Source organism: Dermacentor variabilis, chromosome 1 (assembly GCF_050947875.1).
Source record: "Dermacentor variabilis isolate Ectoservices chromosome 1, ASM5094787v1, whole genome shotgun sequence".
Classification (NCBI taxonomy): domain Eukaryota; kingdom Metazoa; phylum Arthropoda; class Arachnida; order Ixodida; family Ixodidae; genus Dermacentor; species Dermacentor variabilis.
This window is the reverse complement of record NC_134568.1, coordinates 149,217,446-149,235,837: the sequence shown is the minus strand read 5'-3', so window position 1 is coordinate 149,235,837 and position 18,392 is coordinate 149,217,446.

Below are 18,392 nucleotides of genomic sequence, written 5' to 3'. Positions count from 1 at the left end.
ACACACTCGGTTGTGACAAAATGCTCAGTCAAGCATCCGCGCAAGCCCACGTTTTTTTCAGCGCTCGACGGTCTCCTTCGCTGACGCTGCAAAGACTTGAGGCGCTGACAAGCAAGTCAGACTCCCCGCCCACCCTTGGTTCCTTTACGCATGAATCGAGCTCGATCATGCTGGCCCGTGTCCATCTTTAAACAAGGACACCGGATGCGTGCAGCCCGGGTTCGCTTGATTTCATCCCGACAAGAGCCGCTAGGCGCGCTCCCTTCCTTATCAACCTGCAAGGCAGCAGGGCGGCTCTTAGGGCTGTCTGCAGAAAAGATATCCCCTTTCCGCGCCAGATACACATAAACATTGTAGGCTTTGTATACTGAGAACATTATCAGGGAAAAGCGGTGATGCCTGTCTGGGCAATGATTTCAATGATAAGAGACTACGAATGGCCGTGGTCGCGTAAACGCATGAAGGTGGTGCTGAAACCGCCGGCTACGCCAGTGATATATGCTACGACCTACGCGTAAGCTGCAGGAAACTTATTGAATACAGTACTATACCACTGCAAGACAGCATGCAAGTTTCCGCTTTCGTAAGAGAAGTTTGTCTTCTCCCGTTTCCTCTGCATATTTTCTCCGGTTTCCCCTTTTTCCTCTGTCCAAGTGCAGGGTATCCACTCGGGCGCAACCTTTGCTAACCTTTCCGTGTTTTCTCCCTTTTCGTTTTTCTTCCTTCTAAATTTCAGCCTCCATACTCTGGCATCACGGAAATTGAGCTTTGCAGATCCCGTGCCCCAACAAACTTCTGACGCCAATAGTACGAATTTTGAGCGGAACGTGAGCAGTACTACTGCTAATTTCGAACAAGTTTTTTGACACTCAGAAAGCATAAGGAACCTCTCTCTTCTTTGGCTGCTGAAATTTAAATAACAAAACGACAGTTATCGTTAGGACTAAAGAACTCCCAGCTGCTGCTTTCATCTGCCGAATGTAGTTTCGTTCGCCACAGCTTTCAGGACTCTTAACCAGGCACGCATTTCGCAGGTTTGTGTCACATCTCGTCGCAACAGGAGACAACGCTTCACTGACGGAGAGAGAAAAACGATTTAGTTATTGAATAAAAATAAAGTATAAGCCCCTATTCCAGAGCCAAGTAGTCTTGGTCCACAGAGGTGCTAATCTGCCAGTGACACAAGCTAGAGTATGATTCTCGTATGTGACAGAAAGGGAGCCCGCAGTCCGAGGACGACGCACGCACTTGGCCTCAGGTTTACTGAGTGTGCGAGAGGGCGGAGCCAGATGTGCCTGTATCCCTTTCACCGCACATCAAGAGAGAGATAGAGAGAGCGTGCGCAAAGTGTGCAAATGGGGACCTTGTGCTCGGCGGAGATATAACGTATCGACTACCATACGCAGGGACGCAGTCGCACAACTTCGGCACGATCAGCTGATTTGACCAACTCTACATAATCGTTAACTTATGCCTGGCCGGTTTTCTCTGGAATTCCTTCAACCGGAGGTTCGGAATGTCACGCAGCAGGCCGTAATTCGCATAAAAGGATTATTCATCAGAGATTATTTTATTAACGGCATTCAGGGACGCGATAACTAAGACACCGTCCACTCTGACTTTCATTCCAGAGTCCTCAGCGTGGTGTTCGCCAAGTTTGCATGCTGGGCAAGAGTAACCAGCTGCGAGTATGTAATGTTAGTCATATACAACTCTAAGTTACGTTACCTCACCCAGCATGGTTTAGAATACACTTCCCTGATACACTCCGAAAGAGAAAGAGAGAAAGTAGGAACGGCAGCAGGGAAGTTAACTAGACGCAGATCTGGTTTCCTACCTGGTGAAAGGGGATATAGGGACGAAAAGAGAGAAAGAAGGGCAGAGAAAGAGCAGTAGCTTTGTGTACACGTGGCTGGGGGCAGTCTATGTAAACACTCGCAGATACCTGTCGACTTGAGGAACTGCAAAAATGCTCTTGGGCTTTCTGCATCAGCGACGCGCGCTTTCAAGATCCCACCGTCAGTACGAGTGCGACAGGCCAACTCGTATGGAAAACATGTCGTACATTTCGGCATATTGGCTCCAACTGAGGCATCATGTGATTTTCGCCTTCGTCCAATTCACGCGCAACTGTACAGAGTGTACCATTCTTATATTCAACATAGACGATGAGCAAAACGAGAACAAGGTGAAAGCAGGAGCCTACGTTTCGACAAGTGGACTTGTCTTCTTCAGGGCGCCTTGAAGAAGACAAGTGGACCGCCTTAAAGAAGACAAGTCCACTTGTCGAAACGTTGGCTCCTGCTTCACCTTGTTCTCGTTTTGCTCGTCGTCTTGAATTTCCATCTCCCGCCTTCCCCATGTTTTCCTCATATTCAACATAGAAATTTCTCTTTCACTTCTTGGTCTGTATGAGTGTGACAACTGAAATCGAAACAAATCGAAACAAATAAATCCTAGAAGCAGCAAAGCAATTTAATATCAGATAAAGTATTCGTTATTGACCTTCTATTCAAATTCAATGAAATGACAGGAAACTCACGAGCCCGAGGACACGAAGTTGTATCCTTCTCGATAGAACAAAGCCTATATGCTTGATAATACTGTAGCGGACGCAGCTGCGAATCAGGCGCACAGTAACAGTCAATCTTCCCCCTTTGCGGAGTGAAGTCCGTCTGCTCCTGAGACAGATACCCTGTCGTCTCAGCAAAACTGCATCATTTGATCAGCAGTCTAAGAACCCGGAGTTATACTTTATAGACCAATGTGTAAACCTATGACTTCCGGAAAATCTAAGAGAAAAGAGAAAATTTGAAGCATTGGTTAACCGCCTGCGCCTTAGTACTGCATTTACGAGACACTTCTTATACAGGATAAAACGTGTCTCTAGTCCGCAGTGTTCTTGTGGCCATCCAGACGAAGATGTGCATCACCTCCTCCTCGATTGCGCTAAATACGATTCACAAAGAAGGGTACTTCAAACAAATTTGTTACTTTTAGGCAGAAAAAATTCACTCTAAAAATGATACTTGCTCCATGGCCAACAGCGGCCTTCAGAAAAGAGCACTTCTTGCTTTGAAAAAGCTTTTCGGAGGCACTAACATTTTGGGGCAATACTAAGTTTCAGTTGACCTTAATAATCTAAATGAGTTATATCAAGGTTGTTTTGGTTTCAAAATTTATTTAAGTAGTGATCATAATTTTTACGCAATGTCTAATTGTGTTCTGTGCTTGCAGTCTAATTACATGTGTCGTGTGTTTTGGCTGTTCAAATTATCTGACTTTATATATGCGTATGTGTGCTGAACTTATGCACAAAACCTTGTGATTCATGCACTGTTGGACTGTATAGCTTTATTCGCCTGGTGTTCTACTGAGTGCCATATTTTGTGACATTATTCTCCCTTTTTGCGCATATTTGTTTCCTTTGCTAAGTGACCAGGAGTAGGCGGCGCCGCCATAATTGCGCCAACCTCTCCTGTTAGTGTTTTCAATAAAAAAAAGGCCTATTGAGCATTACTGCAGTAGTCAGTGATCGAAATCTAGCATGAATGACTGGAGGGTTAAAGTATTGGTTATACTGAAAGCAAAATGTCGATTTCAAGTTAGCCGACTTTCCTTTCCGCCCCCTGTCCCTAAGAGATGCAATTTGGGTGCTTTTTGCAGTAATTATTCGTTGACGATTAATAGATTACAGTTAGTTGCCGAAGAATTTACATCTGTGGCCAAACCAGGGCCCACGTTCACAAAACTTCTCGTACGTTTGCGTTTGATAAGTAGACAATGCAGGAATCGATGGCCAATCGTCGGGGTTACCTCCATATTGGAAGTTGCGTAAAAACATACCCAGATCACGAAGCGTTTCTTTTTTTTTCTAGAAAGGATGCAGTTAGTCGGTTGCAAGTGTAAATATACGAAGCTACAAATTGTCATTACGTAAAACAAGCTGCTCTTGAGATTTCGTAACTGTCATGTAATGTCCAGATTCCGGAACAGGAAATGAGTTAATACCTCTGTTGTACTTAATTATGTGAGCAATCTTTTGTGCTGGAGATAAACAGGCCTGTTGCCCTACCCAGGCAGCATTGCGAAAACGCCAGCGAACAACGTCCCTTCTTAAGTGCCACGTTTATCGGTTTCGGGTGCAGACACTTCGCGGCGAGTGGTTCGTACGAATGAAATAATATAATGGTGCTATCAGTTTGCTGCGCGCCTGCGTTTATGAGGTCACGCAATGTGTTCATACCGCAGAGCATGGGAAGTAGAGTAACAGAGGTGCAGTAGTAGTAAAAAAATTATGTGGTTATACATGCCAAAACCCCTTTCTGATTATGAGGTACGCCGTAGTGGAGGACTCCGGAAATTTTTACCACCTGGGGTTCTTTAACGTGCGTCGAAATCTAAGTACACGGGTGTTTTCGCATTTCGCCCCCATCGAAATGCGGCCACCGTGGCCGCGATTCAATCCAGGGACCTTGTGCTCAGCAGCCTAACACCATAGCCACTGAGCAACCACGGCGGTTAGTAGTTGTATTTGTTGTTGTTGTTGTTGTTGTTGTCGTTGTTGTAGCAACAGCAAATTAGTGGCGTGAGATAATAAACGCAAAGTAGAGGCTGGTTACTAAAACATGGCTAGTTGAAGAAAGAAACAAAATGAACTTGATCCTTATAGCTGTAGAAGCACTGGTGGGCTTACGTGGGCGCTAAGTTTGCTTGTTTACTTCGCACACAGTGCTCTCTCTCTCGCACCAAGACGCCAGTCAGAAATACGGCACCAGTCAGAAACCAAATCTATAAAGCAGTGCGGGTTGGCAAACAACCAGAAAAAAAGACTGATCGCCTCATATGGGTCGCGTCACTTTGCAGGATCGTAATTATGTGTTACCGTATGAGTAGGGCCAGTGGCCTTTGTAGCACTGTAGCGTCGCTTTTCGCAACATTCGCATAGAGAGAGAGCTTAGAGCTAGGCTACCCTACGGCTGGGGGAAGGGAGAAGGGGTATTGCATAAATTGTGAACAAAATAATGCACGTGACATTTTTATAGCGCAAATGTGTCAAGGAAAAGAAAAACGAATGTTTCTTAGGGGGGCACCTCCACGGCTGCAGGCAGATTTTTCTTTAGGGGGTGGGGTGGTCACTGGTCAGTGTCCCGAAACTGTAAAGTCGGTTATGATGAAAGTCTAGCCGAGGTCTCTAGATTAACTTTGATCTCCTGGGGTTGCTTAGCGTGGACCTAATGCACGACGCACGAGCGTTTTTGCATTGTGCAGACCGCATTCCATTGGCGACCGTATTCCATCGGAATGCGGTCGCCGCGGTCAGCATTGAACCCACAACCTCATTCTTAGCAGCGAAATGCCATAGCCATCGAGCTACTGCTGTGGGTTGCAGAAATGCTAGTGGAGAGATCGCAGCTTCCTATAGCTCTTCTTCAACACTGAGTGCAACATCTTGAGCTGCCTGACATGCCCAAGGTTCTGTACAACTGCATATCAGCAGTCACTTAGGACAGTGACGGGTGCAGCAGAATGTAACCTTTTTACACATTACAACGAAGAAAAAAAACATCATATGGAGCGAAAGATGCAGCATCCTGCAACGTGCCCCATGAGGCCAGCAGCCCTTCATTCACTCCTTAAATTCTCAACCATGCTGGTATCTTCTAACTGTTATGAGCATTGTTTTTCTGGTCTATGACTGAGCTGTTTAGTGATGCCAGAAAGTATTCTGCGTCTGCACGTATCTCCAAAGTGTACGTACGTATGATTACAAAATTTTGCAGCTTTCTGGGCTAACCACAATGTCTGCAACAAGCGCATAAGGCGCACAAGTACGTTGGGCCAAGTCAGACGGATGCAATTAAGAATGTACGCGGGCAGCTAGACAGCTGAATGCGAAAATAACCGGCACACATAGTTGTGCACGTGTAACAACAGAGCGCAGGAGTAAACAAAATGTAAACAATTATGTCTAGTGAAGAAGAATAAACTAATACTTCAGTCGCAGCAAGTGCCGCACCTACGACTCAAAGTGGCTCGACGGAAAGCCCGCACGCATATAAACACGATGACATCGCGCTATCATTATCAACTTGAGTAATCATTAAAATTACAAATGATTGAAAATTATGTCGTGTACTTAATTGATTCACGTCTACTCAGTCAACGTCCACCCCCGCACCTCCGAACCTACTCTGCGGCCTACTCTGCGAACCTACCACCGCTACTCTGCGGCCGTGCGATCATCCCGCGGCTCCGCTGCCGGCTTCTCAAAAGCGCGGCTAACAATCATGCCGGCGCTCCTACGTCATCTGATAAGGAGACACCTAAGCCGCGACGCTGCAAAAGGCATATAGTACAAGAACCAAGGGCCTTATAATGAATGAGTGTATACGCGGTACATATTCGTTTTATTTTTATTTATTTACAAATACCGCAGGCATAATTTGGCCCAATCAAGAGGGGCGGCCAAATAATTGAACAGTACTGGCAACAGTACATAAGAATGAATTTGCTTATCTTAGTTGCGCTTCAGTTATAATTACAGAAAATTAGTACATGGTGAGCTTCATATGGTACGCAACGAAAGCGGGAAATTGCTGTGCTAAATACATGTGCGGCTCACAAGATGGTATATGGGCGTACTCTCATCGTGCTATAACTTTTGAAGACAGCTCGAGTCACACGAAGTTAAGCTGAGATAAACTGTTTCGAGGCATGCCTTTTTCGCGCCCTGACCTAGAACCTAGAAGCAATGACGAAATGAATTCTTCAAGCTTCGAAAGAAACGCATCACTTAGCGTTATACTTCGGCTAATCCCACTCCAACGACCACACCTTTGTGCAGAACTGCTGCAATGCTGTGCAAATGCTCTGATTTGTGTGCAACTACGAGAATACGATGACAAAGACGATGACGGCAGGGGGACGAGAGGTCGCAGTAGAATATACTGCGTGTGGTATCCCATACTGAAGAAATTAAAGAATTCATGGATCACGACATTACGATGTGCGCCGTAGGATAATGGAACGGACAGACGGTGCAAAGACTGTTTCCAATTCTTCACTCCTGTTGCAGTAAAACAGTATGCAGTTTCCGGAGAAACAGATCATGGCAAGCACAGAGTAATGTTTGCATATGTAGTTCTATTCGATAATATTGTTTACCAATCTTCGTTTACCCGGCACACGATTATACAGGATGTTTCAGCGAACACTATCAATTTAAAAAAAATTGCCTGTGGGAGATAGCACAATTCTACTGCATGAGCTGCTCTTCTCGAAGAAGTGGACATTACTTGAAAAGAAATGAAACGCATAATCAACTAATTAACAAAAATACACTAATTGAGCTTTTAACGAATCACCTTATGGTGCATATTGCAATTTGCAAATTATAGCGGGTGAGACTGCAAGGCATATCTACTTGAAAATATTTGTGTGGATGACACCCCTTACGAGATACGCGCCGTCAGACTTTCGGTAAGAATGCACTTTCGTTCCACTTATTTTCTTAACAAACCATCATTTTAAGCATTGCAACACAAAGTAACATGAACGCCAATGCATTTCTCTGCAAAGTTCAATAATTTGATATATCGAAAATGGTGTCATGCTGAGAATTCATTCCAAGTGAATCCACCTTGCGAACTCCCCGGATAGAATTTGTAAATTGCATTATGTACCAAAAGGTAATTAGTTAAAACTTAATTATTATTTTTTGTTAATTAGCGGATTACGCATTTAAATTTTTGATGGCTGCCTGCCTCTTCGAGTAGACCAGTTCATCAACTAGAATTGTGCTGTCTACCACAGGCAATATTTAAATATGTTTTAATGTGTTCGCTGAAACACCCGTAACGTGTACTGTAGATACTTAGCGAGGGATCAGGTGGAGAGATTGGCAACGCGTGCCTCGTGCTGTTTCATTTTACTTATACACGGGCTAAGGCGCTAAGAGTGATTAAAATTACTTCAAAAATTTTTGCTGATTGCCTAAAAAAAGAACCAAATGGTCGAAGGCGTGATGTGACACATAAGCACGACGTAAAAAACGTTAATAAAAATAAAATTCGGACACCACAGTGCAAAGTATAGAAATAATAAATCAATAAAAATAAACTTAAAATTCATGTACAGTTATACACGAATACTTTGAATTAAGGTTGCACGAAGGGAAATTTCTGCGCGGCACATAATGCTCTTGGAATGTCTGGAGCCGTCAGTGCAATAATACTGCCAAAGGTGACCGCTGGGTTGCCCGTATTTTTCAACGTAATTCTTTCCTGTACTGGTAATAAAGCGGAAAAGTTAACAACACATGTGAGATGTCCTCATCTGGTTCAACTCAACCGCATGATTATGGTTCAGCCAACCTTATTTATGCAGGAAGTGGTTGCTGAAGGCCGCACCTATAGCCGAGGTTGCCCAGGCAAAACGTTCCCAAAAACACGGCGACATGTGCGTTATTCTTGCCTTCTACCAACGTGATTGTGCGTATAAGCAAAATCTTCTTTAGCTGAGCGAGCAAACGATCACAGAGAGAGCATAGAAGGCCAGGCGCTGGGAAAAAGCATGATAAATGTCGTCGTTCGACTGTATTAACTTAGTAACAGCTTGTGATTTTTTTTTCAACCGGGTCGTTCAGTTCTAGGTGCGACAAACACTTCTGTAAAGACCTGCTTACTTCGTTCTGCCAAGTTCCTTTTTCACTCACGATAGACCGGAAGGGGATATCCCCTTTGTGCGTCTTGGCCGTGAAAAACACGATCAATCCATCACTTTTGCTTTTGTTGACTGAGGTAGCCAGTTTGTGCGGTTCCATATCACTGCACATGGAAACAGCCTTCGCCTTTATATTTGGGGCTTTCACTGGCATAGGTTTGAAGTTCTTTTTGACAGCAGCTTGTGCCTTCTCACAAAAATGCCCCGACGGAATTACTGCTAAACCTCCTTCTTTATCCTGCAGTAGTAGTCTGACGTCATTCTGTGTAAAAAACCGGACAATACCTGACGTTAGGTCCTTCCGCTTTGGCAGCTGTTCAGTCTTCTGAACTGTGTTGGTCAGGCTGTTTGATTGTGCGTCTTGAAGAGACGAAGTTCAACGCGCCATCCTTTGATTTTCTACAAAAAACGAACCTGGCTTCCCATTTGTAGTATCTTTTTCTTTGTTTCCGAGGGAGAAAGCCTCGGTCATTATTTCACCTATTTTCTTAACATTCTTTAAGTAGCTCGACCTGCAGTAATTTGTTCTTTTCGTATACTGCCGAACCCTATTTTTGTCATTGTTTTACTTTAGTCTGTGAGATATGCCGTCTTGTTCTGCATTTTCGCTTTGCTTCCTTTTTTCCTATCTTATATTTCTAAGTTTCTGTTCCCATTCTCCTGAAGAACAGGCAGGCGTTGTGTCCCTTCCGGTGACAGTTGCCAGCCTCCTTCTTGGTTTAATTTTCTCTATGTCAAGCTCATACGTGTTTTCAAAGTAAACAATAATAAGCTAATAAAATAACATAAGACTCCGTGAAAAAACCCTCCAGGGAATGGGCTTTCAAAACGTGTTTAGGCGGTACACCGAAGATGCACATTATTTATGCAGTAGACCCACAACTAAAATTCGAACTTTTCTGTTAACTTGTTGAGAGACATTCAAACGGAACACGCTTTACTGTTGGGTCTGACTGGCTCTGGCAAGTGTTTCCGCTGATTGCCGTTAAACGGTCGGCCACAGGCGTCCTTCAGAGGAAGAAACAAAGAAAGAGAGAGAGGGGGAAGCAAAGGCAAGGAATACAGCCATACGCACGTCCGGATTGCTATCTTATGCAGGAAAAAGGGCGTTAAGGAATGTGAAGACAAAAAAGGAAGATTTAACACTGGAAGCGCGTCTATGCGAAGGTGCACCTGGAAACTATAGTTCGCAAATACAGAGAGAGAGGAAGAGAGAGAAAGAGAGAAATAGAAGAGAGGAGCAGCAAGGATATTAACCAGACGCACGTCTGGTTTGCTACCCAGCACTGGTGGAAGGGGTATAGGGACACAGAGAGAGAGAGAGAGAGAGTACAGAAAGGGCAAAGTTTCGCGCATATTTGAATGTTTGCACAGAGTCTATACACGGTTGCCAAGACCTGTCAACTTGAGGTACTTCAACAACGCTTTCGTGGCTTTCTGTGCCATCAACGCGTACGGCCATGGCCCAAGGATCTTCATTTCCGAAAATGGTCTGAAGTCCAGCCGGCTCAATGCTGTTTGGAAAGCTTCACATTCGACGTCGTACTAGGGACAGAGACATAGTATGTGTTGGTGTTTCTGTAGTTCCACAAGAGTAGCACATGGGCGCATCGCCATTACGAGGCGGAACGAGTAGGCCTTTGTAAATGCTACTCTGAGCCGGAGTCGCCACAATACTGTCGCCTCAGAGCGGGAAACTTTTGATGGCACTTGTAGCTTTAGGGATGGGTCCAGCCTATGAAGATGACACTTCGGGAGGTTGGGAGAAGACCAGTATTTGTGTGCCATAGCTTTCGCCAGTATATGAAGCTTTCTTGTAGCGACCAATACAGAATTCCTGAGAGTGTACCGACGTAAATGGAGCGAGTCAGCCTCGGTATGCTTGTGAATTTGTGAACAAAAAGGTTGGTTACAGATAGTTAAAACATCTGCTTACAACAACGTGTGGAGTAACGGCGTTAAGTAGCAAGCTTTTATGCACATCCCCTGCACTACACGAACCTGCTAAAATGCACTACACGTACAGTAATAATTGATTCCTTGCGGCCTATTCGCAACAGATGGTCATGCTGAAACGCAATCCGTCAGTAAAATGGACAACAATACAAGGGTGAGCCTCCACATGATAGTTTAAAGAAAAAATGAAGAGTACCACGCTCGCTGGGCCCAATCAAACCAAAAATACGCTTAAGCTGAAACAAGAGGCCGGCTCAAACGGCTCGAACAGAAGCTTGTGCCACCTAAGCGAATGCAGCTAAAAGGTGTCTTGTAAGCCTGGGGTGATTCAGGCCGCACGATAATCCAGACGACATATGTTTGACTTTGAAGGCTATAACGTAAACAGGCTATATAGCCTAAAAAAATATCAGTTCTGGGGTTTTCCGTGCCAAACCCACGATATGATTATTACGCACGCAGTGGTAGGGGACTCCAGAATAATTTTGACCACCTGTCTTTCTTTAAAGTGCACATAATGCACGGTACACGGACGTATTTGGCAGTTCGCCCTTTGGAAAGGCTGCAACCACGGCCAGAATTTGATCCCGCGCCCTTGGGCTTAGCAGCGCAACACCAACGCCACTACGACACCATTGCAGGTATCCGACGACACAAAACACCCCGTGGATGCCCCGGAACGATCCGAACGTTCTAACTTTTTATGGGGCGTACAGACGATGTCCACTGCGCCATGTCCACGACGAATTTTCAACACATCTACAGCTGGGCATATCGTGAGCCTAACTTAACATATATCCAAGAAGCATCATGTGCAGGATATTCGCAGGATGTTGCTTCGTGTGTGTATTTGGGAGCTTCATGCTTAACCGAATGAAATCGGGAATAACCAAAAACAAAATACAAATGGCACACTAAAAAAACACTTTTATTTGTAGACTATTTTCTTTTCACGTTATTATTATTATTATTATTATTATTATTATTATTATTATTATTATTATTATTATTATTATTATTATTATTATTATTATTATTATTATTATCACCACCGACGATTCTCTTAAAGCAACAAACAGCTATCTCGAAGGCTATGCTATTGTAAGTGCATAGGGGGTGATGCGCCTGAGGTAGTTCGTTTGATACCGAACTGCATGTTAATAGTGGCAAGAAAGAAAGACGCAAAATTTCTGAGATTTCAGAGCACTTGAAAACACACAAATATAAAAACGGGGCCCTACAATGTGGGTTCCCATATCTAAGCTACGTGAGGCATATATTAACTGAATTTGTGAATAATGAATTGCCCTCTAACCACAGTGCCAAACAGTAGTGCCTTGGAAGACGTCCTGACGTTATCCTAAAATGGTCCTCCAATTATGTACCTGGTATGTTCTCAGTATGTACTTGGGATGGACAAATGAACCTAATCAGGAGCCTTTAGAATTAGTGCAGGTCATCTTTAGGATGTGCGACATCACGGAGACTTACTGAGGATGACTTTGCGTGGTCGGTCTGGGTAGTTTGATAGACTGAAAAAAAAAATGAAAAAGTTCAGTTCGTAAAGCGAAACGTTTACGTTCTATATGAGCCGTCTTACTTATAAAACAGTTTAATATAAAAGTCTCGATTTCTTTTCCTCCTTTCTGTCTTGCTTCCTTTCTTTATTTCTATTTTTTTTTCATTTTCACCGTTAAGGCGCTCTCAGGCTAGAAACAAGTGCTTCCAACGCGTGTCACTGAGCTAGTTTATTTATAACTGCGAAAGAACAAACGGGACGAACACAATTCTGGGACTAATTCTGTAATAGCCTCTCGTGCACGTTTCTCTCCGTTTTGTCATGGTCTAAGTTTGCGACATGTATTCTTCAGCCAAGTTATTCCATTCTCTCCACCCCACGCTGAAACTTATCTACTTGCCTCAAGCATCAGAGACACGAGTAACCTCGAACACGGAACTTCAAAAGCAGCTCGCATGCATATAGGCGGCATTCAAACGGCACCGCTCGTGAAGAACGGAACATAGCTCTGTCGCCATTCTTCAGACGCTCACCCGATGGCGCCACCGTCGCCAATCCTGCAAAAGTGGCGCGCAAGCGTTCCCTCTGGATCAATAATAGTTGTGCTGCCATGGTTGTGCCGGTATGCGAGGTGGTCTGCGCCTGCTCAGCCGCCCTTTGTGCTTTGTAAGCCAAACGGCTTCTCCGCCGCGCCGCGAGGTTTGAGCACCGTAAGTGCGCACAGGATCTTCCTGAGCCTCGCAAGGCGTGATATGAGAGCTGACTGCTGCACACGCGTCGCACGTGCGTATAAGAGACACAACTGCTGCACGTGTTCAACACGGCAGATTACTTCATTTCAAGTTTCCCGTCCTCTCAATCCCGAAATTGTAGTTTCGTCGGCCACTGTAACGAATGATTCTCCGCAGCGTTATAAATAGCTTGCAGCTCTGATATAGATTTACCGGAATGTTGTATTGTAAAAGAACAAACACAGTAAATACGTTTAGCGCGCTGTCTGTGCTTCGGCTTAGTACTTGGCTAGAAGGTAGTTTTACATTCAGAGGGATGTGCTATTTGTTGCCGGCCTGGTTGGTTTTTCGGCAATATATTCGTATCATTTGAAGTTCGTAACGAACTTCCACGCGTGAGCGAGCGCTCGTCCCGTTTATCTTGCTCTGACATAGTTACGAGCGCGAACAAAGCTAGTGGGAAAAGGTGGGACAGGACAGAGCCCTGTCCCAACCCAAATAGCCAAACTCCCTTCGTTAATTATTCTGTTTATCCTGTTGTACATTCTTCCTGCTATCACTGGTTTTGCGGGCAGTGTGTTCGCTCGTTTATTTTTGATGCACAAATCAAAAACGTCAGATTGAAATGTGCTGGGTAAAGTACTGCTACCAAAGGTGCCGCAAGTACCATGCCTCAATTTTGAGGTAAATTATTAACTTATGAGAATAGTGAATGCTTTCTGACATCGAATGAAGTACGAATGTCATTTGTGCAAATATGTCTGCGAGTGTAGACTGAATCCTAGGGCGAATGTTTTTCCGCTGTTCAAGAGCACAAAAAGGAAGACACAGTTAGCTAAAGGGAAATATTTATTTATAAATAGCTTGTAATACACGTACACGCGGAAGTCTGGCAGGGGAAGCTTGCACATGAGCAAAATGTGGAAGGTTGTCATAGTTTGTGTCATCATGGCAGTGACAAGAGCGAGACAATGGTAAAGCGTATACTGAAGTATGCTTCCTTGATGTGGTATCATGTGTCTGAGTACATAGGCGCATCTACGGGGGGTGGGGGGGCACTTGCCCCTCTCCCACTGCCAAAAGTGTGTGTAGGGAGGAGCAAAGTATGTCATTTGCCCCCCTCCTTCCCACTTTTGAAAGCAGGCACTGGCACTTCCGGCTGCACTCTGTTATCGTCCATTACAACTACAGCTGAAGCTAAAGTTTCTTTCTTAGTAGAGGGACCACACGAGTAATGTTTTTCTAAATTACATTACATTATGGGGTTTTACGTGCCGAAACCACATTCTGATTATCAGGCACGCCGTAGTGGAGGACTCCGGAAATTTCGACCACCAGGGGTTCTTTAACGTGCACCGAAATCTTAGTACACGGGTGATTTCGCATTTCGCCCCCATCGAAATGCGGCCGCCGTGGCCAGGATTCGATCCCGCGACCTCGTGCTCAGCAGCCCAACACCATAGCCACTGAGCAACCACGGCGGGTTAATGTTTTTCTTTACTACGCATGTGCCTGCGTGGACAACAACGATTGTCTTTTCTGCCTTCTCGGGACGCCCTGTAGCGGACGACGCGCGGGATTCGCGATACACGCTCGCGATGCGGATAACGCCTGGCGCTGGGCAGTTCCAGCCCAAACAAATTGTCAGCTTGCGCAACTTGCATCAAGCCTAGTATTTTTTTTTTTTTTTTTGAAACCGCTATATCCGTATTCTAAAACACAATCAGCTAGTTACATTTAATCTATGGGTGAGGGGAAGGTCCGGATAAAGTATCATAATCAGCCGCGCCCGACGACTGCTTTGCCTTAAGGCATGAAATCGTAGGATTATCAAATGCTGGAACTATTTAATCTCTGTCCGTTGCAGCATTGCGGTCTCAATATCTTGTCACCACCAGAAATCTAATGAATCCTCTTGCATGTAAAACTGTTGAATTTCATTGTGTAATCATGACTTATCGTAGATATGCTCATGAAAATGACCTTGGTCGATCTCGCAGAGTCATTTCAATACCAATAGAACACTGACCTGAATTTTTTCTGAAGGCATGTGTCACTTTGACTGACGATTTCATTTTCAGACTGTTTCTAAAAAGCTACACTATTACTTGCTTCCCGGCAGCAGCAAACATAGCAGATATTTCGTACTTTGAAAAAATGTGGCCACTTTTTCGTAATGTGTAGCGAAAATTTGCACTGTGTAGGTTGCTTATGTACTCTGAAGGCAGTAACTGACTGGTCGCCTTATCCGAATTTTTATCTGTTATATACGGCATTTGGTTGCTTTGGTGTTTCCTCGGTAAAATATGCGGGGCACGGTGTTCGTCTTTATTCGAAGTACTAAACAATGTACCTAGTGACAAGCGCTATATGTATGCTTATTCTGTACAGGTTTGTTACAGCCTTTGTAGAAAGTTACTCATTGAAGCCTTGCAGGGCGTCATACTGCCGCTAATATAAATGTTTCCTAAATTCTTAAAACAATGCACGAGATACGGACGTGAAATTCCGTGAACATAGGAAACTTTTAAGCGCAATGCGGTGCGGAACTGGGACTTTCCTGCTTTAAATGCAAGTGCCGCAGATAATTACTTAACCCTCGTTATTTTCATGTACTTTTGTAAAATGTCTTTTGTCACGAATCACAATCGACTGTCGATAAATGCGTGAAATTTACATAATTTTATCCCAAGGTGGCTGGAGACTCCATATAGAAAGCAAGTCAAGGTGGGAAAATGACTCTGTGCATTATATAGTGATCCACCATAATTACATAGTGCTTAAATATTCATTTGCTGTACAGTCAGTCATGCTATGTTTCTTCATTAAATATATTGAATCACTCGCTTGAATTACATGCACAGGTTAATTATTGGGCACATACGTTTAAACAAGGAAGGAAATGATGTTTTGTGATTACTACCCAAACGTCCCACTTCAAACGTCCCGTCAAAGACGGTGCTACCTTCATGAAAGCGGTCGTGTGAAGCGATACATTTCTGTCAGAAGGGAAATGGATGTACTTTAAGAAAGCAGAATGTTCAATTTGCTCAAAACTTAATGCGCATTGTGTATTCCTTGCAGCAAATGTACATTTTTTAGGTGTGCTGTACTGCTGCTACTGGGCGAGATCAGGGAACACTGTGGGGCACTCATTGCCTTTTGTCGCTGTATCATCTTCAGATTTCATACAGTTGCAAGAGATAAACGCAAATTCAGCTCATTTTTTGGCCCACTTTGTTTCACCATTTGTGATTGATAAATAGATCTCTGTCTGTTAAATGTAAATATAACTGACAGAACCATTTCCAGTCTATTTCATTTATTGTAATAGCAATTCGCAAGATATATGATATATATACATGAATATATATATATATATATATATATATATATATATATATATATATATATATATATATATATATATATATATATATATATATATATATATATATATATATATATGTATGTATATATATATATATATATATATATATATATATATATAGAGAGAGAGAGAGAGAGAGAGAGATCAGATCGTCTGCCGGTATGCCTCCCCCCCCACTCCAGAAATAGTTGGTGCGCCACTGTCCAAGTGTTATTGTACCCGTAACGTATAACGTTATGACACCTACGTTTAGCTCGCAACTTACCGATACTTGACTTCAGACCACGGAAAAACTATAGCACACAATGTCCACTCGCATTGCTAGGGCAACTATACTAATATGGATGATACCCGCAGGAGCATAAATATACATTGGCCGCTATAACGTAAAGCTGTTCCATACTTTTCTATTCCAATTCTGCAATCATCCCTCCACGACTGATCAAAAAGTTTTCGGGCTGCTCCCAGTTTCGCCTGTCTGTCACGAGACGTCACGAAAACCGCGATAACTCCACATATGATATGATATGTGCGCACTGATAATGCATGATTAAATTGAACAAAAACATTATTGTTACTGATTCGACAACTTTTAGCCATTAGCCATCCGCTATCGATCAAAGGTGTTCGGGCTGCGCCCACCTCGCCTGTCAGTAAGGCGACGTCACAAAACCGCGAAAATTCACCGCGTCAAAGGGACGTATAAGCGGTAAAGATACATTAATATGCCGAACCAAACATATTTTTTTCTTCTGAATAGGCAGAGACTGCCCCGTTGCGAGAGGAAGAAAAGACGGCTGCCCACCGATCGCTCAGGCACTCGCACCTCGCACCTGTTGGTGAGCACGGAATTATTGCCGTGTAGTAAACCTTTTTGCGTGGCAGCAAAACGTTATCCAGCCCTTTCGGCACGTTTACGACATCGCTCTGCCGACTCTTCTTTGCTGAGGATCCGTCTTAGCAGCATGCTTAACCTTCCGTTGCATGCCGCCGCGATTTTCGGCCAGCCACCTAAAGCCAAGTAAGGGAAAGCGGACCAATCGCAGATGCCGGCACCACCCTCTTCATCTGGTTATCGAATAATAATAATAATATTTGGGGTTTTACGTGCCAAAACCACTTTCTGAGGCACGCCGTAGTGGAGGACTCCGGAAATTTTGACCACATGGGGTTCTTTAACGTGCACCTAAATCTAAGCACACGGGTGTTTTCGCATTTCGCCCCCATCGAAATGCGGCCGCCGTGGCCGGGATTCGATCCCGCGACCTCGTGCTCAGCAGCCCAACACCATAGCCACTGAGCAACCACGGCGGGTATCTGGTTATCGAGTTTCAGTGCACTGGCTCGATCCCATCGAATCCTTCTCCACTTAAACGTGCTCCTCGCGTCTCGTCAGCCAATTAAATAACAAAAACTGCTCAGTGTAGGCAATGTTATTCGCTTTGAAAGCGAACAAAGGTGACCTCCTATGAACGAGGAGAGCGATTCATTGGGCTGATCAGCACGATTCTTGCGTCGACGGTTACGTATATTTGACAGGAGATTGGAATAAAAACACATTCTAATAGTTTTACGTTAGAGGACCCATTATTTACGACGGCATGCGGGAGTCGTCGATGTATGACCTCGTCTTACCTGTGACCACCACTTTAGCTTATACATGATGTTTCACATAACTTGAACCAAGGATTTAAGAAAGTGGTTAGCCGCAGCTGAATGAAACCAACGGCATATGGTTTACCGTCATGTGGCGCTCCTTAGAGTATTCTTATATTCCGTTTAATTAGTTCATTAACTGAGATGAATTACACAAAATTTTTAATATTCACTTCAGGGTCAAGTGCGTTTCGGTGCATTGTAGAAGGGATTCAGAAACGACCGATCCAATTTTTTGTGGCAACGTACAAGCCTCGTGGTGATTTTTTTTCGTGTTTAAATAAAGCCTGCAAAATAGAAAATAAAACCACGTGACTGTGCTCGTGCGCTATCGCATTGCACCGCTCTCACCCGTGCGTCGAGCCTATCGCTTATCGAGGACGACGGCGCTTCCTTTCCGTGTGCCACCGCCAAA